The sequence below is a fragment of the Apis mellifera genome, linkage group LG12 (genome assembly GCF_003254395.2).
Source record: "Apis mellifera strain DH4 linkage group LG12, Amel_HAv3.1, whole genome shotgun sequence".
NCBI lineage: Eukaryota > Metazoa > Arthropoda > Insecta > Hymenoptera > Apidae > Apis > Apis mellifera.
In genome coordinates, this window is record NC_037649.1 from 4,440,259 (window position 1) to 4,468,189 (window position 27,931).

The 27,931-nt window shown below is 35.6% G+C and overlaps 1 long non-coding RNA gene and 1 other non-coding gene across 2 annotated transcripts in view; both read left to right on the forward strand.

Moving 5' to 3' along the window:
• The window catches only part of LOC113219153, a 312,779-nt gene that overhangs the window by 77,650 nt on the left and 207,198 nt on the right, over positions 1–27,931 (forward strand). The gene's annotated exons all lie outside the window — the stretch shown is intronic.
• Positions 27,088–27,194, forward strand: LOC113219176. The gene has a single exon (XR_003305915.1). It is a non-coding gene; the product is annotated as a U6 spliceosomal RNA (small nuclear RNA).

Genomic DNA, 27,931 nt, shown 5'->3' on the forward strand with positions numbered 1-27,931 from the left:
CTCCTCCTTTGCGTCCAAAGGTCACGACTCAACACTGTATTTATCGGCCTCGAAGCTCATCATCTTACACGATTTTATTACACGAATCAGACAACCATTCTTCCTCTTCCTCATCCTCTTTAACATCCTTGTACACACCTCCTACAATACACGCATAGAACAGTTTTAAAACAATACAAACTGTTCGCAAGGGGATGCAAGGGAAAGAGATGTAAAGGGAGGGAGAAGAGAACACGCTATCCATCTCGGGATCTTCGATAGGTCCGAGTTTAATTCCTGATTGGAATTGGCTGGTAAACTCGCTTCCCTCCCTCGTGATCATCGTCGAGGAAGCCATGTTGCGCCGCGTAATCAGATCTTATCTCGACTCTCGATCCTGACAATCTCGATCGACCATCGATCTCAACTTTTTAAGATGGAAATCGTCCCTGAGAATTTTCAAATTTAGTATTCGACTCGAAGAATTATTTTATTAAATATCTTTCTCCTTCACTTTAAATAATTAATTTATGAATTTTTATTTTTCTAATGTTAATTCTTTTGTTAAATTTTTAATAATTTCACATCGTTTTATTTCGTATCGTATAATAAAAATAAAATATATAATTTATTATCTAACATATCTTACATTATTATATCATACTCTTACAAACGAATCAATATCAATATGATTCCTCGATCCGCAAAATTTCTTCGAATATTTCTAGAAGAATCCGAATCGAAACAGGAGATTGAGTTGTAGAGTTCGAATTAATCTCGCCCGAGATAATAGAAACGAAGTATCCTGCAATGTACCTTACATCTTTACCTTCCATCCTCTCCTTTTTTCCCTTCCATTTCCAATCCACCCCTCCCCTCCCCTCCCCTCCCCGTCAAATTGCCGTCGCGTGCGGATTCCCTTTGGCTTTTGGGAGGAAGGACCCTTCCGTGGAAGGCGGTCTCGAATTTCCATACACGCACCGCAGACCGCCGTTGAATATACTCACTTCCGGCAATAGATTTCCTCTCCTTCCACTGCCACCCTTTCTCCACTCCGCCCGTTCACGACGCCGCCGCCGCCGCCGCCACCGCCGCCTCACCCTCCACCTCCTCTGTCGGAACTACAGGCGGGATAGTTAGTTAGAGGGTTAGAAGGAGGGAGGGAGGGGTGAGCGTGGTACACACAATCGGGGCCATTGTGCGCGGTGATTTGTGGGGACGATTTTTTGACTTCCGCCCCCGATGGGGGGTGGCGCGCCCCTCTCTCTCTCTCTCTCCTTCTCTGCGTGCCTCATCAACCCTCGTAGCCGAGTCAGGAGGAGATACGGCTAAATTATCGGAAGGCAGCGGGTTAAAGGTCGATCGCCAATTTATTCGTAGAGGGAGGAGGAGGAGGAGGGGGTGTGGCTTGATTTTGTTACGGTTCGAAGTTTTTTGTTTCGGTTTTTTGTCCCGTGTAGCTGCGTGCGCGGATTTTTTGGGAATTGAACCGGGTCTCTTCTCGAGATTCCGGGGGGATGAGTTTCGGTTGGTAATTCGCTATTGGGGGGTGGATCGGTTGTCGGTTGTTTTCGGAGGGTAAGGTATTCGCGGTCGATGTTTGCCGAGGATTGTAGTTTCTTAAGTGTATTCTTTGCGTTTATGAAGAGAGTAGTATGGGAAGTGGAGGTATTTTTATATATATCGTTCAATTTTTTTTTATTTTAAACGTGCGATATTAGATTGATATTATTATAAAAGAAAAAAAAAAGAATTGAAATGTGTATCGAAGGGGATTCTTCAATAATTTAATAACAAATCAATTCGAAGCACCGATAATATTTTATTTTACTTGATAATCATTGCTTTGTGCTTTAATGGCGCCTTTGACGCCTTTTATAATTTCCCTGAAAAGATTAATGTATCAAAATCAAATTAAATGATTGAACGATTGATATTGGATACGAAAAATATAAAAATATAAAAGTTGAATTATTTAAAAGTATTTTTTGCATTAAAACGTATAAAGAGTTGTTCGTTAATTATTTCTATATGTATTCCATTATTTTCTTTTTGTTTTTAACAAATTGTTAAAATATGAAAAAAATACTAATATAATATAACAATATAATAATATTTTGAAAAGAAATTAATCAATAAATACTCACCTCGTCTTAAAAGTATAATAATTAAATTATTTCACATTTCTTTTTTTTTTTTTAATTATCATTGCACTTATCCAATTACACAACAATAAAAAAAGAACTACAATAAATTTCGTGCCTCATTTTGATACCAAATAACATGACATTTTATTAAAATACAATCTTTCACTTAAGATGTATATATAATATCTTCCGGAACTTCAAAGTTCAAAGTCATCAAGAAAGAGAAAATAAATAAATACCCATTGTATTCAGATTTGTCCTATATGTATATATATATATATATCTGATTATCGATCCTCGGCCAAATTTATCATTTATACCGTAACAAAATACCATTGACCGTTCAAATATGCATTTTTGACCGGGCCAATGAAGTGAATCGAATTCTTCTCCGGCCGGCCGAGGTTAATAGCGGTAATGAGGACAGAATACCGTGAAATACCGGCATATTATATCGTGCTTTATTAATAGGCGGCGGTGTTTTTCGCGGACGGGCCGAAATGTTCCCGTTCATCTCTCGCGCGTAATTACGCCCGGTATAACTTTAAATTTTAATCCCATTTTTGAAAGTGCTCTTTGTCTTTGCGCCCCCGCACATAAGCAATATCGTAATTAAGGGAAATGAGCAGCTCGCGTCAGCATAGCTCAACGTTGTACGCGAGCGGCGGCCGGACAAAAGCTTAATATAAATTTATATGCATTATTAACGAGGAGGGCGTCCTCCTCGTCGAACGGGTGCAAAAAAACAAGCGCCGTCTAACTGTGCCACAAATATCCCTTGCAGCCTGATTCGTGATGGGTGGCGAGAGATTTTGATGAAGTAAATCGATTTTTGCTCCAGATCGAGATCAACAGATTTGGCTTATATTTATCATTTCTTCAATCAACGATTTGATATGTGGTTATCAAGTCAATAAAAAGAAGAGTAATAATCTTTTGAGATTTTTTGTAACGTAGCTTTTTGCTGCATTGGATCTCTCGATTATTCGAGAAATAGAATAGTTTTTGATTTTTTTTAAGATATGTATAATTGCTAACGTATAGATTGAAAGAGGAAAGTAAATTGAAGGAAGCTTTGTATATATTTTTCTTTCAGTGGTATTAGATTTCATTTGATAAATAATATGGATGAATGAAATAATATTAAAAAATTGATAAAAAATTATGGCCTATTTTTTTCTTTAAATGCATCGATTAATAACGATCATGAATTTCAAAATATTCAAAAATATCGTATATTTTAAGATTATTATTAGAGATGAAAATTTCGTACAAGATTTAATCAATTGTCGTATCGACAATTGTTCATGTCTATTTATTTTAAATTTTTATGTATCAAAAATTTAAAATAAAACATGACATCAAATCACTTGTATTGATTTCTTTTTTTTTAATATGTTTTCAAATTAATCTAATAATTAGTTAAGAATTAATAATTATATTGACAATTGTTCATCTCTGTTTATTTTAAATTTTTATGTATCAAAAATTTAAAATAAAATATGATATCAAATCACTTGTATTGATTTCTTTTTTTGGTACTTAATATGTTTTCAAATTAATCTAATAATTAGATAAGAATTAATAATTATATTGACAATTGCTCATCTTTGTTTATTTTAAATTTTTATGTATCAAAAATTTAAAATAAAACATGACATTAAATCACTTGTATTGATTTCTTTTTTTTAAATATGTTTTCAAATTAATCTAATAATTAGATAAGAATTAATAATTATAATTTGTACGATACGATAATTATTAATATTTATTTCTGTTCTTTTTATAAAGTATAATATTTTGTATCATTTTATATGTAGTACATCTACGAAATACTCTTGTCTAATAAATAATAATAATTAACTCATCAATTCAATATAAAACTAAATATCAAAGGGTTCTTCGGATATTTTAATGTTTATATGGGATACATCAAGTATCGATATTATTATATTAATTTGCAAGTATTTATTTAAGCTCTTTATTAATCGTCAATATTAACTCTACAAGATTCCCTCCCGATTATATGCAATATAATTATATTTTGGTTCCATTTTAAATTAGTATTTTTATATTTGATCAAACTAATAAAAGTAGAATACGACCTTGTTTATCTGCACTCTCAAATGGAACAAAATGTTAATATATTCGTGAATGAATAGAGAATCGTTTATTTATTTATTCGTGCTATTTATAGAATTATTTATATCGAAAAAAAAAAAAAGAATTGGTATACAAAATTATAATTTCATCTTCATCGTTTCACTCTGTTTCTATCTCGCTTCATCTAACGCAAAATTAAATTGCTCGTAATTAAATTGCCGAGTTTTATATCAAATATATATTTTACAAAAGAAAGATATACAAATAATACACAGTTATGTAATAATTTTATTTGCATGATGATTAATTATTATAAACGAAACTTTATAACATAATATTGAAAACTGAAAGAAATATAAATACGATATAGATCTAAAATGTGTAGAATATCATTTTCAAACCAAAAAGAATATATTTTTATATTATATATTTTATAATAAAATTTTTATATTAAGATTATCGACATCTCGTAAATATATCTACATTCTATATAATATTTCAAGTAATATCATAATATATTCATTATCTTACAATTCAATACTTAAATTTATCATAATTGCATTGTACAATATATAATATAATACAATACATAATCTCTGTTTATTACATTTATCCTTAACCGTGATTTTCCCATACCATACAATTTTTACTCAAAATCAACCCTTTCGAAAATAACCCACAGATCAACACATATCAACACTTTATATAAACAAGTTAATGCCCGCGTTGGTGATGAATTCGCAGTTGGATTGGCTAAACGTCATTTTTAATCTAATTCCTAACAAACACCGAATGTTTTCAATCTAAATCCTATTTCAACATTTTTTTTTCTTTTTTTTTTTTTTTTTTTTTTTTTTTTTTTTTTTTTACATCCATCCGCGTTCAGCCATCGAGACGGGAAGTGTCAGAGGAGTGCAACGTGCGATTTCCATGGAAACAGAAACGATCGTCGACCGAATTGTTTTACGAGTCTGTTTTTCCTCTATGCTAATGTACGATCGCGACGATCGTAATCATTTCATCCTTTCTCCTTTCTTCCTTCCTTCCTTCCTTCCTTTTTTTCCTTTTCTTTCTCTTTTTAGATAACCCCTCAGTTTACCACAATTTCACTCGCGGATACTTTGAAGTTCGCCAAGGATTTAACGAGCCCTCGACGATGTTATTTTTCCTCGTGTCGTTCCTCGATCGTAAAAAAAACCGACTCCTCGTCGATGGCCATCTTTTCACCCCCACTTTCCCGTTTTGTTCGTTCGAGAAGCAATTTGTATACATTTGTCATGCGAGTCGGGGGGGGAGATTAATGGAGGTGGGAATCTCGACGAGAATCTCGAATGAGATCTCGGAGATACACGTACAATTGAATCCTTGCGTTTGTTTCAACACAAATTTTTTTATCAATGGTGATTCTTAATGATGTTAATTTACGGACAAAGTGCAATTCAATGTTGTGCGTTTCATATTAAAAATGTATAGAAATCGAATATAGATCGGATATGAAATAATTTATTAAGATTTTTTCTTCTCTTTTATTGGTCTTATCTTTAGGCAGATCCTTATCATTGAATTTCTGTATGTATGTGATAATGTGTGACTGCTATTTATCAATTATTTATATGAATGTATCAAAGTGTTTAGTGAATAGAATGTATATAATATTGATTCTTGAAAATTTATTTTTTCATTTGTATACATTTTTTTTTTTTGAAGATTTTTATTTTTATAGAAGAAATGGCAATATAGTTATTTATTATGAAGATATATTTATATAGAATTCGTAATATATAAGGAAAAATATTACTTTAAAAATATAATATATTTCAAACTTAAAAAGTTTTCAAATCAATAAGAAAAAAGAAAATATTTTGCTCATAATAAATAATAATTAAATTTAATAATTTAAAAGAATAAGTATAAGAGTTTACTTATAATTCTGAATTATACTGAAAAGTTTGAATATTGTCTTAAAAAAATTTCTAATTCTTTAAAAAAATACTTTATTATTATTTTCCTTGAACTTATTTTTTCTTGAGTTGTCATCATCATTTATACTCTCAATTAATTGTAAGAATAAAAAATGGAAAAAAATTCTAAGAAAATTGAACAAGTTCAAACAAGTTTTTGCAACTTCAACAATAAATTAAAAATTAGAAAAGAAATAAACATATTTTATCTTGTTCTTTAAAAAAATATTCTACTAATTATTATTTTCCTTAAACTAAAAAAAAAAAAAAGAGCAAATTCTAAGAAAATTGAAAATTCTAAAAAGTTTTTAGCAACTTCGTCAATAGAGATTAAAAATAAGAATTTTTTTAAAACATCTCGATATTTTATCCTTAAAAAAAAAATATCCTACAATTATTATTTTCCTCGAATCATCATCCAACTATTTATACACGTAAGGGAGAAGAGAGTAGAGAAGAATTTTAAGAAAATTTAAGAAAAGAGAAAAGTATCTTTTCTCCAATTCTCTCGGATTTTCTAGACGTTTAGACCGATTTATAAGTCGATTGTCGGATCGCGTGGACACGCCTGTTTCGTGCCAGGTCTCCCCGATTTGCCATTCGAGCGGGGTCTCGAAGGCGACCCCTATTTATTCAAGAACGTTTCAACACCTTCAAGCTACTTAAGAGACTCTCAGAAGTCGGCGTGGATCCCGAGGGGGCGAGGATCGACTCGTAGGATAGAAATAAATTTTCGATGGTGAAATTGCGGGGTAAATTCGGGTTCCAGAAAAAGGTTATATTCTCTTCTTTCTCTTGCGCAGTTGCAATGGTGCAACTTTTTCTTACGGGACGAGACGAGACGGTGTGCGAGCCACGGTATAATACGACGAGAGAAATCACGTATTCTTATGAGGCAATTTTTATCACAAAGTTTTATCGGCCTATAAAAGAAGGGCGATAAAAAAATTTGCCGAGATGCGAGAAAATATAAATAGAATTATGAGTTTATAAATTATTATTAGAAGTCGATGATATATAACTTTCTATTTAAATATATAAGATGAGATATTTAGATGAATTTACTTGGAAAAAAAAATTGAAATTGAAAAATTATTGATAATGTTAAGAAATATTTTAGACGAAAAATAAATATTGCTTGAAGAAATACATTAATAATGTTTTGTAACTTGATGTAAAACATTTTTTCGCTAGATTGAGTCTACACGAGAGATACGTTCTATCGTTTTCAATGATAATTTACGTGATTCAACGTAGCTAGTTATTCTTTATTAGAAGTTACATAAAAAAAGGAAAAAAATTAACGTGATGTTTCAATTTTAATGTCGTAAAATTTAGCGTAATAAAAGGCGAGGAATATGCGAAGAATACATTCTTTTATTCATAGTTTTGCATTCATAGTCTTTCAAATGAAAGTTTTATAAAATTCTAGTTAAAACATATCTCTTAAATTAATTATTCTTTACTACGTATAAATTTTTTTAGAGGGAATAATGGATTTCATTTAAATACATAAAATTAACCTTTATACGTTTTATAAGAAAATTAACACGAAATTATATCTCTTCCATACTATTCTTCATACGACAAATAATTTCATCGAATTATTATCCTTTATACACAGAGAATTAATTCTCAACGAAGCGACAAAAATTTATCGATAGAAACACTTTCAAACTCCATAATCGTTTCATCTATCTCGTAAACTTAAATATTTTCTCCTTTCCACAATCATCCCTAACTGATACATCGACGCTCCGTACATTAACATCAAAAGATACTCTCAAAACTTGCCCCGAAACATTCAAAAAAAAAAAAAAGCGTATCATAAGAAGATCCTCCTAAAAGCAACCCCCTAAAATCTTCATCAAAACACCGAGCTTTCAACCCTCCGCGAGAGAGGGAGTTGAACCAAAAAAAAAAAAAACCAAAACACCAAAAAGAGAAACAAGAACGAAAAAGAAAAAAAAGAAAAAGAAAGAGCGACACGCAGAGAAAAAAAATAAAAATGATTACGCGGCCACGTCGGTGTGGACGTGACCACTACTACTACGCGAGCTGCGTGACACCCGGGCCTTGCGTGTACGCGTCCACCGTTTATGCTCGTCCGCACGGATATTGGCCCACGGGGGCGGAGAGGGAGGGGAAGGGAGAGCGAGGTGGCAGCGGCGAAATGTACGCGGGGGAGAGAAGAGGAGGGGGACGGTGTCGCGGGGGCCACCGTTACCGCGATGTTTTGTAATTTAAATTAATTGAAAAATATGCACTGTGTGTGCGTTGTCCGATCGCGCTCGTGTCGCCTGCCGGCCCGAAACGAGAAGGAAAGAGAGAAAAAAAAGAGGGAGAGAGAGAGAGGGACAACCCTCCCCCGCCGCCCGTCGAAAGGGGAGGGGGTGTGTGTGCGCGCGTGCTGGCAGAGGAGAGGAGAGAGACGCGGCTCCAATGCTGCTTGGACCAGAGCCGCGTGTTCGAGGAGGGAGGAGGGAGGGGGTGTATCGCGTGGCCAATCATTCGCGCCACCCCCGCCCGCGCCCAATAACTTATTGGTTTTTCACGTACGATTTGATTCATTATCATTCCGTTATTTATATTTGCCCGGCCCGCTGCGGATTTCGGGGATTTCGGGGATTTCGCGAGCATGGGGGTTGGGGAGGAGGAGGGGGGAGAGAGAAAAAAGGAAAAAATAAAAGGGGAAAAAAACGGAACGGTGTACACACGAGGGAGGTGGGGAGGGTGGCGTAACTGCGCTCGAGTGATGGTTGTCGGTGAGGGGAGGGTGTTTTCGCGCGTGAACTTGAGCTCGTGATTGGGGTTGCTTTTTTTTTTTTTTTTTTTTTTTAGTAGGAAAGGTAGGGAGGTAGGTGTTTGTCTTTGGCTTTTCAACGAGGTGATGGTGGAGAGGTATCTTTGAGAGATTGTAGGTGATAGTTTGAGCGATTGTTGACTGGGTTTAAATTATTTTCTTATGTTTAACATTGAATTTCCAATCTGATTGTAGACTGTAAATTGAGAGATTATTTGTATAACGAATTCTTTATTATTCTTGTATTTGTGTTTATCGTGTTTAAGGATCAGAAGGAAGTGCGATAAACTTTATTCTCCAACAGTATTTGGACAATTAAAAATTGAGAACAATTTGGTTTAATGAAAATATTCAATATTCCATTAATGGAATATGGTTGAAGTATTTTTAAATCTTTGGAACATTCTTGTATTTTCTATAAAAATATCAGCTTTATTAAATGATATTCTTTAATGAATGAATAATTCAAAACTGTGTATATATACACTTTATTTCTATTTGTTCTTTTCGTTCCTTTTATTCGTACATACATGCAATACTTATCGAGCTTTGCGAGTATTGATCGTAACTATTAAATCACACAGACTTTTTTTTTTTAGTCGGTATATACATATTTCACATTTGCAAACAAGAATGTCTAAAACGAAAGCCAATACCATATTTATCAGATTGTTTTGTACAAAGGACATGCGAGCCGTACCTACTTTTGTTATTTAGTTCGTGGACAATTGAATTTCTCTGGCCATAAACAGTGTCAATGTTCAGAATATTCCTTAAACTATGGACTGGAAAGAGCATTAAACAGCGTGTTCGTTGGTCTCTACTTTTTACTTTGGCCAAGTTCTCGAGTTACGGTTGTTGTTTCGTCTAAGACTTCCGAGACCCCTTATAAATATTCATCGGTTCGCTTTCAAGCGGCAATTGTTTCCAGCGTACATAATTTCGCGATTTGTGGACAGAGTCGAATTACTGAAAGGGGTCCACTGTTGCTCGCCTCGCGCTCTCTTCTCTCTTGATAATGTTGCCCATTCACCATTGGGGCCCCATACCCGTTCTTACACACACTCGTTCTCCTTTTCTCCCCTGTAACACTTGTTATTTTTTTTACGCATCGTTCCTTGCGTATTGTAACATGAAAGTTGTAAAATCGACGTTTCACGTTTGTTTCCCGTTTGTTTGTGCGGATGTGCATGTACTTTTGACGAGAAAATCCTTGGTTTTTCTTTTTTTTGTGCATGTGTGCGTGTTGCACAGCATGAATATTCGGGAAACTAGAAAAAGCGATGCTAATAGAAATCATATTCTCCAATATCGTATTTATAGACATTGAATTACAATTGAATTGTAATTTAACTCTTCTTGGGAGAAAAGAGATTTTTTAACAGGCAAATTCTTTTTTATCAATTATTAATAGGATGTGTATATGTATATATTAAATTTACTAAAATTTGAAATAAATATGTTATCTAAAAAAAAATTATTATTCAGTTATTTAAATCATTAAGTAAATTATGAATATGTAAAAGGGGTGCATTAGTTTCTTTTTTATTTAATATTCTCTTTCTATTTTTTTCTTCTTCTTGTTTTTTATTTCTTTGATGATTAATTCTATGATAAAATGATTAGAATTTATATTTTTATTTTCATATAAAAATAATTACAATGACTATAGAAATTATTTACACATACTTTTTAATCATGAATCATTTTTCCATTCATTTTATAAAATTTTTATAATATAAATGGTTATAATAAATGTCATCAAATGTTGAAAAAATCTTATATCTTTTGACGAATGAATAAATAAAATACGAATTTATTAATTCTTATTTATCAGAGCGATTAACTTCATTATTCCAACCAATCAATATAAATATAGAAATCGCTTCCTAAAATTCTTTCAGACAAAAACTCGATCATTTTTTTCATCCTAAAAATAGGAGAATACCAAAAGTTACTGAAATAAATATCGTTTCACTATATCGAAGACCGAAAAACGAAGCAACCAACACGGATAGAAAATCTCGGATGTCGCTCTAAATCTTCAACCGACTGCTACCGTGTTTCGTTATTATTCATCGCGGTGTGTTTGCCCAGCGAAAACATTTATCGAACTTCGTGCATAAATTAATTACGGTATTTTAGTACAAGTGATGTTCTCAAACATCGTCGAACGATGCATTAATATAACTCATTTATATATGTTTTTAATGCGCGTTAATGAGCTATAAGTACGTTAAATATTTGAGAGAAAATTAGAATTAATAATTAACGCTTCGGTGCCGTTTAATATGTTGATTATCGGTGCTACATTTGTGCTTTCTCTCTCTCCCTCCCTCTCTCTATCTCTATGTATCACTGTCTCTGTTTCCAGTCGGTGGATATTTTCTGTTTGTTACCGATTATTTAAAGCACCTCCATCCTGTGATTCCATTGCAAACGAATTCTGATATCGATTTGATTGAAACGTTAATAATTATCGATAGAAAAAAGAAGGAAAGAGGGAGAGAGAGAGAGAGAAGACGTTTCTTTTTAATCAGCTCTCTTTGCCGAACAAGAACGTGATCCTGTGAGCTCTTTCGAATCAAATTTTCGACTAAGGACAATATTGAAATGCTTGCTCGTATACCGGTGTTTGTAAAACATCAAAACGTTTTTTCACCGGACTTGACTTGCGGGATTTATTTTTCAATCGTAACACCGACGCGATAGGCGTCTCTCCAAGTGATCGCTGACGTCTATCAGGATCTGAAAAAAAGAGATAACCGGTCCCTGAATGAAAAAAAAAAAGAGCGATTTTTTTTTTCAGCACGAACTATTGATATTTACGTTTCAATTTTACCATTGAAATTACTTTGAACTCAATCGAAATATATAAAAATAAAAGGAAAAGGGAAAAAAAAAAATAACTAGACATGGAAGATATAGTTGGGATTTTTTTTTCTTTTTTTTTTTTGGTAGCCTTGCGGATTTCATAGTGGTCATCTTTCGTGCAGTAATTTCAATTCGATAGAACTTCTTTTATTGGAATATATCCTTTATACGAATGTACTATTAAATTTTTCTTTTCGTTATTCGTACGTGATTTTGACGGCCATTGTTTGAAAGATACGCAGTTTGATGTATTTTTCTTTGATGTTACAATCAGTTTCTTTTTTTTTATTATTTGTGTCGAATAAATTTTTGAAATTTTTAAAATAAAAAAGTCTTCTTGAATTAAGTAAGTATTTAAAACTCGAATATTTTGCAAAGTTAGAATTAAAATAAAATTGATTATTAAACTATGTATGTATACTTTTATCATTATTCTAGAGAAATGAAATCATCATAATAGGAAAATCTTTCTTTTTATTTTGAACAAATTTAACATTATTGAAAAATCAATTATTAAGAAATAACAATAATAACAATAGTTTAACAGTTTTTGAAGAAACAATTTATATAATTTAAAGCCTAGAGCCAATAATTGAAAAAGAAACTTGTTATCCACAAATTCGATTCCTTCGATTTCGTTGTAAAAAGAAGAAGAAACGGACAATATCGCATAATTACTTACATACAAACAAATTCATCCATCTTGTCTCATATTTATTTCATTTAAAACCAAACGCAAACCTAACCGCTCACTGTCAATTTTATCACGTAAAAATTCCCTCAACAACCCGTAACAAAGTTGCCGTCGAACCGCAAATTTCGCAGACGAATCATCCAGTAAACATCGAAACAAGAAATAAAATATTCACCTTAGAATCCATCACCCCCTAAACTCAAAGTCTCGCGTCACCAGAACGGAAAGGGGTTCGACCCGCACCGCTTCGTAAAACGTGTAGCCGAAACTTCTCCTCTCTCTCTCTTTCTCGTCGCCGTTTCGTCGCCGGTGCTCGTACGTCGAGTTTACAGTCCCTTCTGGCCGTAAAGTAAGCCATGGGAGACCAGGTATCGTGGCTTCATCCGAAGAGAGAAAAAAAGAAGAAGAAGAAGAAGAAGAAAAAATTCTCTATTTATACGCGAGAACACGGGACGGAAAGTCGGCCGGGCCGATATTTCCCCCCTTGGTGTATAGTTTCCACGTAGAGACAATTCCGGTGGAAAAGTCTCTCTCTCGCCAAGACGCGGAGGAGGGAGGCCGGCCACGCTTCTTTCCAGGACTCTCTACCTTTTTAATCATTCACGAGTGCCTGACGTCTGGCCCGGCCTTTAAACGATCCGACTGAAATTCGTCCGGACGTCCAACGTCCGAATTTAAATCCTCTCAAATATTGAACGTGCATCCGGCTCGACTCCGCGTCGTATCTACACACATACACACATACGACGCGTGTATATACACATACAGGATCGTTCACCCGACTTCTTCTTTCCTTTACAACATTCTATCTACGTTATGTGTGTATATATATATATATATATATCTGTACAGGCTACCCGTTTCCAGTGGCGCAAGCTGTTAAACCCACTCGACTAGGAGGAACGGTTTGTATCTGGTCGACGAGCCGAGTCCGAAAAGCGGATATAATAACGTAGGAATTATTCGAGTAGACCGGTGGAAGAGGCGGTGAAGTGGGAGAAAAAAAGGAGAGGGGGGGAAAAAAAAATTATATTTTTCCACGACTACTAGTTTGGAAGGGGGGAGGGATCGAGGATGGAACACACGAGGGGGCAGGGACCGTTTTTGTTCGAGTAGGGATTAAAGATCGCGCATCCAGAGGAAAATACGCTGGACATCGTGATGCTCGTGTTTTTGATCCGTGTAGTGTATGTGTATATACTACTATGTGCTGTCGAGGGATTGCGTTGAACGGATCCTCGTTTCCTGTCAAATAATTATGCTTCCCCTATATACGGTGAAAATATTTTTTTTTTCTCTCTCTCTCGTGTCTCGGATCCCTTATTTTGAAAAAGTATTAAAGAATACCAAGTATCCAGAGTTATATAGATCGACAAGTTTTGTGTCGATCGAGCAACCAGCGAGAAAAAATTTTTTATTTTAACAAGTTCGACCGCAGCCGTGCATTCGACGGAACAAATGTAGTTTGCACAGGTTTTTTATCCGGCTGGTAAATGTATATTTTTCGAATTTGGATAATTTATTTTAGAGAGTAATGGAATTTTTTTTTTTTACACTTTGTAATATATGGTGAATTTAATGGTCTTTAAAAATGATTCATATCGATATCGATATCATTTATAAAAATTCTGCTTTTAATGTAACTTTATCGAACAAATAATATTTGTTACGTGATTGTTTTTATTTTTGAATTTTATTTTTGAAGAATGTGCAAACATTTCTCCACACATGTATACGTTAAAAAATAATTTTATTTGCCATTTCTAATAATATTATAATTAAACCGCATATAAATTCATGCATTTATAAGAAAAAAAAAATCTAAATATACAGAAATGTACGGAACACTTGATATGAGGGGGAAAAAAAAAGTATTCCAATAGAACAAAATACGTATCAACATATTTAAAATACGAAACACATTCCCATTTTCAATTCCATTTTCCCTCACATTCGTGAAAATTAAAATTTGCACAAAGCATCCAATTATAATACTCGTCTTTCTTTCGTAGTCCATAAGTAACAAGTATTCATTCAATTAGCGTAACATCTTTATAATCGTATCCTTTTATAGAAAAAATATTTTCCATCGAAAAATATCCCTCATATCATCGATTTCAATTGAAAATCGACTTTTTACGATGTCCATCCATCGAGATCGCAAGATGGCAGCAACGATTAATATTAATACTTTTCTAAACTCCACGACGAAGAGACAAGCCACGTTTGTCGCTTGTGTAAAACTCATTTGAGATTTGAGAAAACGGGACACCCGGTATAAGAGAAGGACCAGCCGCGTTCGTTACGCGGTTCATAATAGCGAGCTTGATGTGGCATCGCGCGGACGTCCGAGCAATAACTCGGCCGGCTCTTAATTACTTTAATTAATTAGGAAACGCGGCTTCGTGGAAGTCCGATCTTATGACCTCTCCGCTGTATCCCCGTGCAGAGGAGAAGCTTGCTCTTCTATCGTAATTATGAGCGTGCACACGCGTGCGTGGGTGCGCGCCATCTGTATACACGTATACGCGCGAAAGAGGAATGGAAAGCGTGGAATACCTCAAATGTCTTCATTAATAATTTCCGCTCGAACGATCGTGCAACGAGAGCGGATGTAAAATTGATTCACTTTTGCGTGGAAGTTTTATCAAGATGTCGTTGGGTTTGCGTTGATATGGGCGAAAACAAAGTTGAGTGATTCCGATTAAAGTTATTGAAAGGTTAGAAAATATGCAACATCGATTAATCATACGTTGAGATAAATACTACTCGACTCAAGAAGTTGATTTTGATACTCTATGAAAAGTACAAAAATAAAATATATAATAATCTTTAGAACGAAACAATACAATAATAATAAATTATATTTATTTGTTTCTTACTTACCGACGAAACAATAACACCAATTGATACTATTCAATATTTTTTAAACACCTTGTATAAAAAGAATCTTAAAAAAAAGAAGCAGTTTCTCGACAATTCCTCAAATCCATTGTGTTACATCCACGGTACGTACATACTCAAAAAAAAACCGTTTAATGGAAGAAAAAAAAAAAGAGAGAGATAAAAAAAAACAAGTGGTTAAGTTTCACAGCCGCATCACTGTTTAACCGAAACGAAACCGGTTAAGATAAAGGCGATGTTGGTCTTCGGCGGCACGGGCGCAATTGAATTAACCTTAAAAGAAATACGCGAGGCCGCGGCGGGGGGGGGGGAGGGAGGAGGAGGGGCGGCAAGAGAAGGAATTTTATCACGAACGAAAATACTCCGGAGGAGTAAAATCCCGGCGCCGAGGTTACGTTAGGTTAATGCTTGCTCGTGAGGAGGAACGGGGCGAAAGGGCACAAGAGTTAACAGAGTCGTTTCTGTAATTGTGTGGTGGCACACACGAAGGAACAAGGAAGAATCATGGAAACTTCACCGTGGTGGCTGGGACAGGGTGGGAAGAAGGGGACACACGCCTCCGTGAATCTCAGCCTGTCTCCTTCCGCGAGAAGGATGAAAGGTCGTCGTCGAAAGGATCATGAGAGAGCGCGGGAGAAGGATTATTCGGGTGGGAGAAGGACGGTAGACGGCGAGGACGAGGCAGGGCGAGGGAAGGGGAAACGAGACGAAGAGAGAGAGAGAGAGAGACTAACGTCGGCGGGAGAAAGAGGGAGAAAATGTGGATGGGATGGAAACGAGGGAAGGTGGAGGTGTAGCGAGGTGTACGAGGGATAGAGGGAGACGGGGCGAGAGTGGAACGACTCGATGGCATCCCAATAAGAGCAAAATCGGCGGGACATTATACCGGCGGTTGTTGGTATTGCAACGTCTTAAACGATGCTTCGCGAGAAGAAAATGTTAGACTCGGGATACACAAATATTTCGAGGCTTCGATTCTCCCCGCCCGAGCACACCTTGTCCCTTTCGATATTCGTTTCCGATCTTACGACCAAGGAAAGAAGACTGTTATTCGACATATTGTTCGTGCGCGATCGTATCGAGTCGGATAAGATCGTGTAGTTTCGCCCGTTAACGAAGTGTCAACGGTTAATGATATCGCGTGGAATCGCGCAACTAACTTGCGGGAACTATAGGCGAAACGCGGCGAAATTAATTGGTTCACTCCCCACCAACCGGCCGCATCCTCCCCACCACCGCCGCCGCCGCCTCTATCCACTCCGTCCTATCCAAGCCTTGTTGGCCCGGTTCAACTGGGAGAGCGTTCTTCGATGAAATTATTTAATTAGAAATTGACTTCAATTAAACGAACAGGAATCACGGGGGCCGTGGGTTTAATACACGGATACCGAGTGTAACGCAGTGTAGCGGGCACCGAGGCAGCAATAATTCTGATATAATATCGTTACGTTTACGAAGGAGGGTAATGCTGTTCCAATTTCTTGTAATATCGCGAACCGTATCTCGTCGTCGTCCGGTATTATAACCTGAATTCCTCTCTCCCCTCTCCCCGCCGCGGTGCCGCCAGCACCGGGTTGTATCTTCCAGCCGGGTCCCGGAGATTTTATTGCCACTTTTATTGTGACGGTGTATAGGATTAATCGTGTTTCTCTTTATAACGTAGTTGGATCGACCGAGAGAGGGGAGCTTGTTTTCCTTTTTTTTTTTCGTTAATTATTCGATCAGATTGTTGCTGATCCGCGATCCGTTCATCCCTCCATATAAAGTTTTCGTACTACTTTTTGGAGAAAGTACGTTTTACCGATTTCGTTATATTATTGTTCATTTGAATATTTTTATTTGTTGAATTTGTAATATTTAAATTCTATAGATAACGATTACATTTTAATTTAATTCAATTATTGTCAATTCGACGAAAGATGAAGATTTTGTCTTATGACTGCAACATAATCGCGAAAATCATTATTAACATTTTCTTTTAAACTGCATAATTATTTATAATATAGTATTAATCTTAAAATCCTTCATTTCGAAATTTTTTTGCAATTGTTTAATTTGTTTATATTGAATTATAAAATTAGTTACAATTTCTTCATCGTGAAAAGTATCGTGAATTTTTTCTCACTATCTAAAAAAAAAAAAAGATATGAAAATTTTCAAGGTCATTGAAAGATTCTTTTTCTACGTATAATTAATAAGGTTTTCTTCAGGATGTTCGATTGTCGATTCACGGTTGAAAGAGGAGAGAGGAAAGGAAAAATAATCGTAGCCTGTGAAAAGAGCGAAGAATCGATCCCCCAAAGGATCTCCTCTCCGCGCGATAATCTGGAACATCGTCATTTTTAGCGGTTTAATACCTTTATGGCACGACAAGAACGTTATTAGCATCGACCACCGTCGTTCTTTCCCTATTCCCCACGTCCTGGCTCGTTCACTTTCGCGTTCCTAAATTTAATTAAATTTCACGGTTTTTCGCGATTAAGGGACCGCCGCGGCGCACGAGAGACGTTACAAAATTAGTTTCGGCTGGGGATAATGAATTTCGTTAATTATGCCCCGCGAATCGGCGGTTCTCAGCCGGTGCTGCGTCGTGGCCGAGGCGTCTTAATCTGGCAAGTCGGTTGCCAGAGGTGAGGCCGCGCTTTTGGCACGTTCGCGGAATTACCAGGCTTCGACTTCTTGTCGAATTTCATCCCCCTTTTACCCGGGTCTCGATCAGCTGTCAGAATGCAAAGAAGATTCTAAAAGAACCGCGTGATCAAACTTTGCAAACTGGATACCATTTTATCTTTCTTCGTTCTTGATTGAAAGGTTCAAAGAATACGGAGATAATAACCTGATGAATACTTTTCTTTTTTTTCCCCCTAATTAATTGTAATCGTCTTGTTTGTCACAAAAGTTTCTTTTCGCCATTTTTAACGATCAAAATTTGAGAAAATTGTAGTTTTTCAATCATTATCCCTTTTCAAAATTTGTCATCTAATTCTCATCTATCTCTGTTAGAAGATTTGTTATAAGTTGATTTGTCATAAGATAGATCATTGTTTTAATTTTACAATTGTAAAATAACTTAATGATTTTTTTTATAAAATATTCAATTAAAAAATACTTTGAGTACTTTACAAATCAGTTATTACACTATGATATTCTGCAATATAATTTATTTTATTAGGAAATTACATAAGATATAGATATGAAACTATATACTTTTATATCTATATAGACATAAAATTTTATGAATGAATAAAACATTGAAATATCTACGATCCACATCCATTATTAAAAAATGAAAATCTTAAAAAGATACAAAAAGATCTGTAGTACAGTGGAGGCAAACATAATTATTGAAATTGTTTAATGTGCTCACGATTAAGAAAAAAAGAAAAGCTACAAAGGGTTCTCTCTTATATTTGCAAAATATTGCTTCAAATTAGAAATCTTCAATTAACCGATATTCCCATTGTTGAAACATCTTACATTTGTTGGTTCTCTTGTAATTTGATATTCATTTTTGATTTTTTACCTCATCTGATGGGGTAAAAAGAGAACGTACGATATATGAAAGTTAAAAAAAAAACGAAAAAAATCAAGTTTATCACGATCGTATTATTCTTCCAAGTAACACACAATAAATACATAAGTGTATTTCGATTACGCGAATAGATGGAGAGCAAATACGAATTCCTCATAATAGGACTCCACTTACGAGGGCGGAGAAGCAGTCTTGGTGCTGATTAGTTGCCAGCACCGATGGGGTTTCTCTTCCTTATAACGAAGCCTTTACAACGCCGCGTGTACACCCGCCAAGGCTTTAAGTTCTGATTAATACAGCCTCAACTTTCTGTCAATGTCATAATCCCTTTGATAAAATTATTCTCCGATTATTTCCGTATCCTGTTAAATGTCCAAATCCCCCCCTTAAAACAATACTTACTTATTCTCCAATATTCTCCTATTATCCGTATAAATTAATAGTCTCAACAATAATCCTCGTCTAAAGAACCAGAAAGACGATATACGTCAATTACCATCCAAATCGTAATTAATACTTCCTTTACATCTCTCTTTCACAGTCTTTGTATTTGCTTATTCAACCAAAAAAAAAAAAAAAAAAAAAGAAACTCAATGCACGATTCTAAGTGGATCATCACCCCTTCGAGACGTCAGTCGATGCCCACCATTCGATTCAATTTACCACCTTAGCTATATCTCTGCCTCGTCTTATAGAGGAGGAGGATAATAATATTTTTCCACTGTTTATGCTCGTATCACGGCTCAAAATTGAATCGCGACTTGGACCATGCAGGTAGACTCGGGCCAGACTCGAGCAAAGACTCGCCCTTAGACGATCGCAATTAATTCGCGACTGGAGAGTTGGTGGGGGAGAGGACGTGGGTGGTTGGGGTGTCGAGGGGGGGCGGGTGGGTGAGGGTGGCGGGAGCGGGGGAGGTTAATGGATTTCCACGCCGCCATCCGTACGGTCGTTCCCTGGAAGCTCGTCAGAGGTTCCATAATGCAGCACTGTGTGCAATTTTAAGCAACCCTTTATCCTGGCAGCCTCTTCCCCCCTCCCCCCACCACCGGAGCTCCACACGTATAAGACTCCGGTCCAATTACCTCCTTGCTACGCCGGCTGCTGCTGTTGGGAAGGGGTTGCATGATAGTTAATTACACCCCCTCTACACTCCCCCGCATCACCACCACCAGCATTACCACCACCACCACCACCACCACCACCACCATCACCGCCGCCGCTACTCTCCTTCCATCCCCTTCGTCCCCACCAGCATCCCTTCATCGTTACCCCCCTTTTCTCTACGAACCCTCTTCTCTCCTCTCTCACCCTCCTTCCTTCTCCTCCTCCTCGTCGTCGTCGTCCTCCACGTCCTCCACCTCCTCCTGCTCTTCATACATCTCCACCTCCTCCCGTTCGAGCTTCTCCACCGCCACCCCCTGCCCCACCGCCACCCCTGTGTTCCTCCTCCACCTCCTCCTCCTCCTCCTTCGCCTTCTTCTTCTCTTGCCGCCACTGCTAATTACTATTTTTAAAACATTAAAAGTAAAGTTTGTTAAATGAGTGGGAGTTAATTATGAAGCTACCGGGAGAGGCCGGAGGTAATTGGAGCGAACGACAAACAAAGGCTCGTACCTACGGACCCCCGGACTCGCTCCTCTATACCTATATATATATATATATATATACCACACCGCCAACCCGGCTACCTACTTTATTTTCGCGGAGAATTTCTGATCCATTCGCCATCGTTAATCCCGACCACTCGTCCTCGTCCGCGGGGCTCTTTCATTCGTCCTGCCAATTACGAGCTCGAGGCGAATGTCGAACCGGTTAAATTGCGAGGCTCCTCCGCAGCCCTGAGGCGAGGGCTGCACGCGAGCACACGAGTGTCCTCGTGTGCGTGCGGGCTACGACGCAGCACACCGCCTCCCCCTCCCTCCCCCGGGCGCCCTTCCCCGCGCCGCCACCCACATCACCCCTTCGACACCCACCTTGGCAACCCTCCGCTCCGTCGTCTCGCTCTCCTCCACCTCGTCCTGCTGCTCCTCCTCGGTGGTCCTCATCCTACGTGGCGCGCCTCCCGGAGAGAGGCCACCCCTTCTCGTCACCCACGACACCCCTAGCCCGCGCCGCGCTTCATTCCCTTTACCCGCATTCTGTGTTTCTTTCTCCAATTTTCCGCTTGTTAACGTTAATCGATGCTGATCGATAAATTGGATCGTAATATTCTTTTCTCGGCAACTGTCTTGTCGAGAGAGCGTTGTTATTTCGATATTTGGCTCTCCTGGTTGTTGTATCGTTTGTATCGTTTGGAATTTTTGGTATTTCTTGTTGTTACGTTTTGTATTAATTTCGTTTGTGTATTGTTTTATTTTGGAGTATTTTTTTGGGACACCTGTTATATGAACAAATATGAATGGTATATATTTATTAGAAGGAGTCTATTTTCTTCTGTGGAATATTGTTAGAAGGATTGATTGGGTTTGATACAGCAACAGAAATGTGTATAGTATTAAAATATCTTAATGAAGAATGTCTAATAAATTCAGTATAAAAGTATGATTTTATTTTTTGTACACTTGGAATTTTTGGTATTTCTTGTTGTTACGTTTTGTATTAATTTCGTTGGTAGTTTATATATTTTATTTTGGAATATTTTTTTAGTGGGACACCTGCTGTATGAACAAATATGAATGGTATATATTTATTAGAAAGAATCTATTTTCTTCTGTGGAATATTAGAAGGATTGATTGGGTTTCTCTTAACGAAAAATGTCTAATAAATTCAGTGTAAAAGTATGATTTTTCAAAATATAGACCAATATAGAAAGAGGGAAAAGAAGTAGTATTTGAAACCATTTATAATAAATGCAAATGTATCAACAAGTTGGAAGACTTTAATGGTAGGGAACAATTTAAATGTTAATGTGTACCAGTGATTTGTGCAATGCTTTTGATTTCGTATTCAATGAATAAAGTTATCTAGAAATAAATTGTACTTATTTTATATCATATTTTTTTTAACTCTTAACCGTTTATTATTATATTACTTGCGTTCCATTTTTTCCTTCTCGTGTGATTTTCAATTTTATTTTGAAATTTGAGTTACTTTCATCTTATATATTTATCATAGATATATCATTTGTATGAAATTTTTATTTTAACTTAATATAGCAATAAACAAATAAAACAACTGTGATCAATCAAAGTGGAAAAATCTTTTGATGCATTCGTTTATTCCAATTATTTCCAATAAAAAATGTTGTTATTATTGTTTTGCTGTTTTCATTTTATTTAATTAATAATCTTGCCATTTCCTCCGCTTCATTTATCAACAACAGAGAAGATATTTGTGAATTTTGGAAAATCGTTTTCGATTTTCTATAATTACAACTCGAATATTTGTCTCGCGAGTACATCGAACCCTCAACGACTTATATATCGAAGTTCCACGCACCCCCACTTTAGAAATATCGATCCCAGTAAGCATATCGGCATAGCAAACTACGCGTAATACGTTGGACAACTTGATAATAACTTGCGGCCCCGAGTTTCAGATCACGAAATTTATTCTGCGGTGATCGAACATCCGGAGATACGCGAAATGTTTCGCCAATGACTTCCGTTCTTTAAATTGAAAGTCTTCAAAGTTAATCGTCCCGACTTTTATAAGCGTATTTATTAATTATATATCTTGTTTGCACTTTTAAATTGTAAAACGAAATACAATCAAATTGAAACTCATAAATTATCTACAATTAGGTTGGGTTACAGCATTAATTGTTTAATTTCTGATGCAACATCAAACGCAACTGAGAATCGATATCGTATCATTAACGTTATTCCCACGATTATTTCGTTTAACAATATGACATCAGATTATTACATCGCAATTGACATCACGAATAATTAAAGAGTTTATACAATCCTTGCCAATTTCCTTCCCTTCCTGGAAGAATAGAAAAATATTTTAAAATTTTGATTTTTCTTTACAAATTCTATTATGTTCCTGTCCTTATTGTATCTGATGATATGTACAATTAAGAAAGATAGACAATAGTTGATTCTGCGTGAAAAATAATTTCTTCATTTGAATTTTCTTTTATAAATAAATCAAGCTCGAAAGATCTTTAAATGTAAGAATAATAAGGAAAATAAGGAAAGAATAATAATAAAATAAATTATTTTCATTTAAAAATTAATCTTCGAGAAAATTGAAATCCGTGATTCCTTGATTGTACAATGCCTCTTCCTCTTAATTTCTTAAGAACGAGAGCTTAAAATTATTCAATTTCATTTGAAAAATGAACTCGAAAATTCAAATCTCTCGCGTGAGTATTACAATTATAACAATAATTAAATTAAAATTAATCCTAAATTTTACAATTTACAAAAAAAAATTGGACAAAAATCGTAATAAATAATTTCGATTTTCCATTGACATCCAATGTGCAACGAAAATCGATTCGAATAAAAAAAAAAAAAACAAAGAAAAAAAAGAAAAAAGAAAAAAGAAAGAAAAGAGCACGGATATCTCGAGGAAACGACAAACCGACGATCCGCGACGTTCCCGAGGAAACCATTAACGCGTTAGGTATCCATGAAAAGGAAGCCAGAGGAGGGACGGAGCAGGGGGGAGGAGAGGGGAGAGCATGGGTCACGGCGATCGAAGAGGCTCGTCTGACGTCCGTAGAAAAAACTCGCGGATCTGTTTTCATTAAATAATTCGCTAATTAAGACGGGTACGGCCGGTACCGCGTATAATTCATGAAAACGTTTCGCTGAAGCGGGAACAAAGGGCGCGGTAAGTAACGTTACATTAACGAGAAAAAGTATTAGGTTTAAAAAACCCGTGAAAGGAACTTATTATTCCGGCAAGTTTTTAAAGCATCGCGTTTCATGCCATTTGTGCGCGCGGTTATACGCTGGCTGCGGGGAGTGGGAGCGGGACGGAGGGGGGGGGGAGAGCGGAAGGCGAGAGGAGAGAAAGAGAGAAAAAGAGGCCCGCAACGCTGGAGGGAAGAGGAGGGAGGAGGAGGAGGAGGAGAGAGAAAAGGGAGTGGGAGAGAGAGAGAGCGTATCTCGAGGAAATCAAATAACGCGGCGCGGTGCACAAGCCGGGGGTTTGAGTTTTACGGTTATTAATTAACCGATACCAGATTTCTGCATTAGCACTCTGTGCACGGCTAATGCATGGAATACAAGTACTCGGATAATGTGTGTCCTTTTCGCGGCAGATGGATGCGCCCGATACGGAGACATCTCGGTGTGCATCGACAATAGTTACGCACACCGGTAATTCAACGGCGTCATTTCGCGAAGGTTCCGGGCCTTCCGGGAAAGAAACGAGCGAGGAACGGCGCGCGTGCCACGTGTTTCGCCGTTCGGCATAATGGGTTTTCGGCGTCCCTCTTTTATGGACGCGGAGGGAAAGTGGGGACGAAGCCGGGACCCACTTCAATTGGCTTTTCTCGTAATTTTAATATTTTAAAATTAATTTTCTCAACGAGGAAGATTTCTTTTTGTCAAAATTTAGAAAATTATAATACCTTTTACCATGAATTAATTATACACGTTAAAGAAAATTCAAGAATTGTCGAATCGAAGGAAAAATGTTAATTAACGTTGATCGGTATATATCAAATGATATATCTGTTTTTTAAAAATATATTTTCAAATAGATATAACAAAGTATTTAAACTTGATAATATCAATTTTTTTTGGAACAACATTTGAAAATTCACTGTTCATATGATTTGTAATAAAAGCGACACGAATTAGAGATTAATGTTACTCCACAATACTCTTTCAGTAAACTAAAGTATATACTTTTCGTCATGTATATATATAAAACGAATATTCTATCTTAATTTTCTTTAAAATAAATACCTATCATTAGATAATAAATAACTTTGAACTTAAAAGAATCGAATTACGAAACTTAATACATAATTTTAAATCACAGAATCAATCTCTTGGATAAACGAGCGACCAAACACGCGGTTCGGATGGCCGAGATCGAACTCGAAAAGTTCAAAGAAGGCCGCGGCCGTGATAGTTAGGCGGCACGCGACACGGCAACCGCATCATCGGGGCGACACTCGGATTCCCAGACGGCTCGACACCTAACCTTCGACGATGCTTTACGTCCACGATGCTCCCGCGAGGCGGACGATATCTCTTTGGCCTCCCTTTCCGCTATTTCCGGCGCTATCCGTCAGCCCTGGTTACGAAGACACAGGAGACGCCCCTCCACGAGGGCTATGCGTCTTTCACAGACGGTGTGCTCCGAGTTATGCCCCTAAAGAGGTTTCTATTTAGATCACCGCTTCTCGCCGACACGTCGTTTTCTTCCTACGCTTCTTCTCTCCTCCTCCTCCTCCTCCTCCTCCTTCTCCTCCGCTTCGTCTCTCTTTCTTCGTTGGACGACACGCGACGTCTTAAAGATGTCCGTTTTACGTCAAGTTTAAATCTGAACGGCTTTACGATTTAATCCTGAGATGATTTGATACTTGTAAAATGTTTGGAGTATGTTACGAGTTTAATCTTTATTACGTTGATGTTTTATCATTTTATATTATATATCAATTTACTTTAGTCGATCGTATGATTATTATTATGGTGTAATATTTTTATTTAGGTGCAAGGTACGAAAATAAAATTTGCAATTATAATATTAAAGATATAATTAAAAATTAATTATATCCTCGGTATAGTCGGTCTTCGGGATAATATATTGGAATAATGAATATGATTAAGCGATTTACATAATTTTCTAATCTCACTTTCAGAAACGAAAAAAAAACTGATAATTAATTTTAAAAATTTAATTATCTGTAAAATATATAATTTGTAAAAAGGGGAGCAAAATAATGGATTAAAATAGCATAACAGTTTGGACGAATTGATAATTTATATAGATAAAATCGAGACTGAAACAAACACGAAAGTTGGTATGCAAAAATATCGGTTAAAATTTATATCTCAAGTTAGCAATTAAATTTTACATTAGATGAAGTGAAACAGAAATAGAATCGTCTATTCTATTTCCATCTCGTTCATCTAATGCAAAATTAAATTGCTTGTAACTTAAAAAACAAACTTCAACAAACATTTACGCAAACTTTCGTGTTTTAATCGAATCATATCATATTTAAAATATTAAACTAAATATCTATTTTTATTTTATTTATAATAGCAAAAATTTTGTTATTATCTCAAAGTTTATAAATAACTATAAATGATAAATTATAAAGTGAAACTTAAAAATTAAGCTTCAATGAACATTTTTGCAAATATTCGTGTTTAATTTCTATAATTAAAATAAAATACTATATTTAAAATATTAGATTGATCGATAGATCAATTATTATTTATAACAGTCAAAATTTTATATTTGAAATATAAAATTTGTGTACCAATTGACATAAACGAAAATGCTCAGTTCTCGTGTTCGCCTTGTGCATTACGATCGAGTTTAACTAGCGAATTTCGTGAATCCACGTGATGCATCGCCTGGAAGAAATTCACAGGGACCATTCCCGAGGTGGCGTCTGTCATGGCCAATTTCCAATGAATTATGCGTCGGACAATGTTTCCATCCGCCAACGAAGACTCATGACACACAATGCAACTGTATTTTCTTGACATTATACTCTCGAGTCTTGTGTTTTTGACGAACTGTGACATGACTATTCTTTTTCCCTTTTTTTATTAAAATTATTAGCATAGAAAATGAATTTTTTATGAGCTTTATACGAAGAATAAACTTTTCTTAAAAATATGCATTATTTGTAAATTGTTTTTAGAGATATAAAGTAAGTATAATTATTTTCAAAAATATATGGACACCCGGTACAATTTTTAAAAGAAATAATAAATATTTTATAAATATGTATATGAAATTAGCAAAAGAACAATTGACATAAAGAAATTTTTACTTGTAATATAACGCATGTTATTTATAGAATTCTCCAATATACTGTATATATTTTCGTTCTTAGTTACAATAATTGCCGCTAGATGGCCGATACGATATTTAGTTTCTCGCTAGTTGTCGCTCGACTGTACATTCCTTTATATAGGAGAAACGAAAAATATCAGTCGTACTTGCTTCGGCAGTACATATACTAAAATTGGAACGATACAGAGAAGATTAGCATGGCCCCTGCGCAAGGATGACACGCAAAATCGTGAAGCGTTCCACATTTTTTGCCACTTTTTAAGCATTTGCCTATTAAATTGAATTGTAAATGATACGTGTATAAAAAAAAGAATTAGAAATTGAATATAAAAAAAATATTCTTCTTTTATATTTCTCTTTTTCAATTTATAGACAAAATTATTATTATTTAAAAAGAAAATAAATAATACATACACAAATATAAATTATAAAGTTATTCTAAAAATAATGTAATAAAATTTATAATATTTTCGAATTTGTTTTAAATTTAAAAATAAAAATTTAAGAAATATGAAATAATGAAATAAGAAAGGAATCTAAGAAATTTAAATTAATGATTGACACTTACTTAGATCAATTTCTTTTTATATATTCTTATATTCTTTCTTTATTTTTATCTACTTTTATTGTAAATCATTCAATTTATCCATATATTTAAAAAAAAATACACACACACGAAAAGATTAATTATTGCAATTTAAACTTTCATCCACCTATTCGCGTCTTAATTAAAAATAATATCCATTCTCGCCAATGTTCCTCCAGTTTAATTTTACCCAATAATGAAGTGCAAAGAATTCATATCTCGCGAGCCATGTGCAGCCACTTTATGCGATCTTAAAAGATTCCTATTTAAATCAGTCCACCAACAGTCCCGTATACGTGTCAACCGGCCTCTTTTGATCTTGACAGGTGAACAATGTGAGAAAAGTCTTATTAACGAGGCGTGTTTGTAGCTTGGCTCGGAAATTTTTGTCCCACCCCTC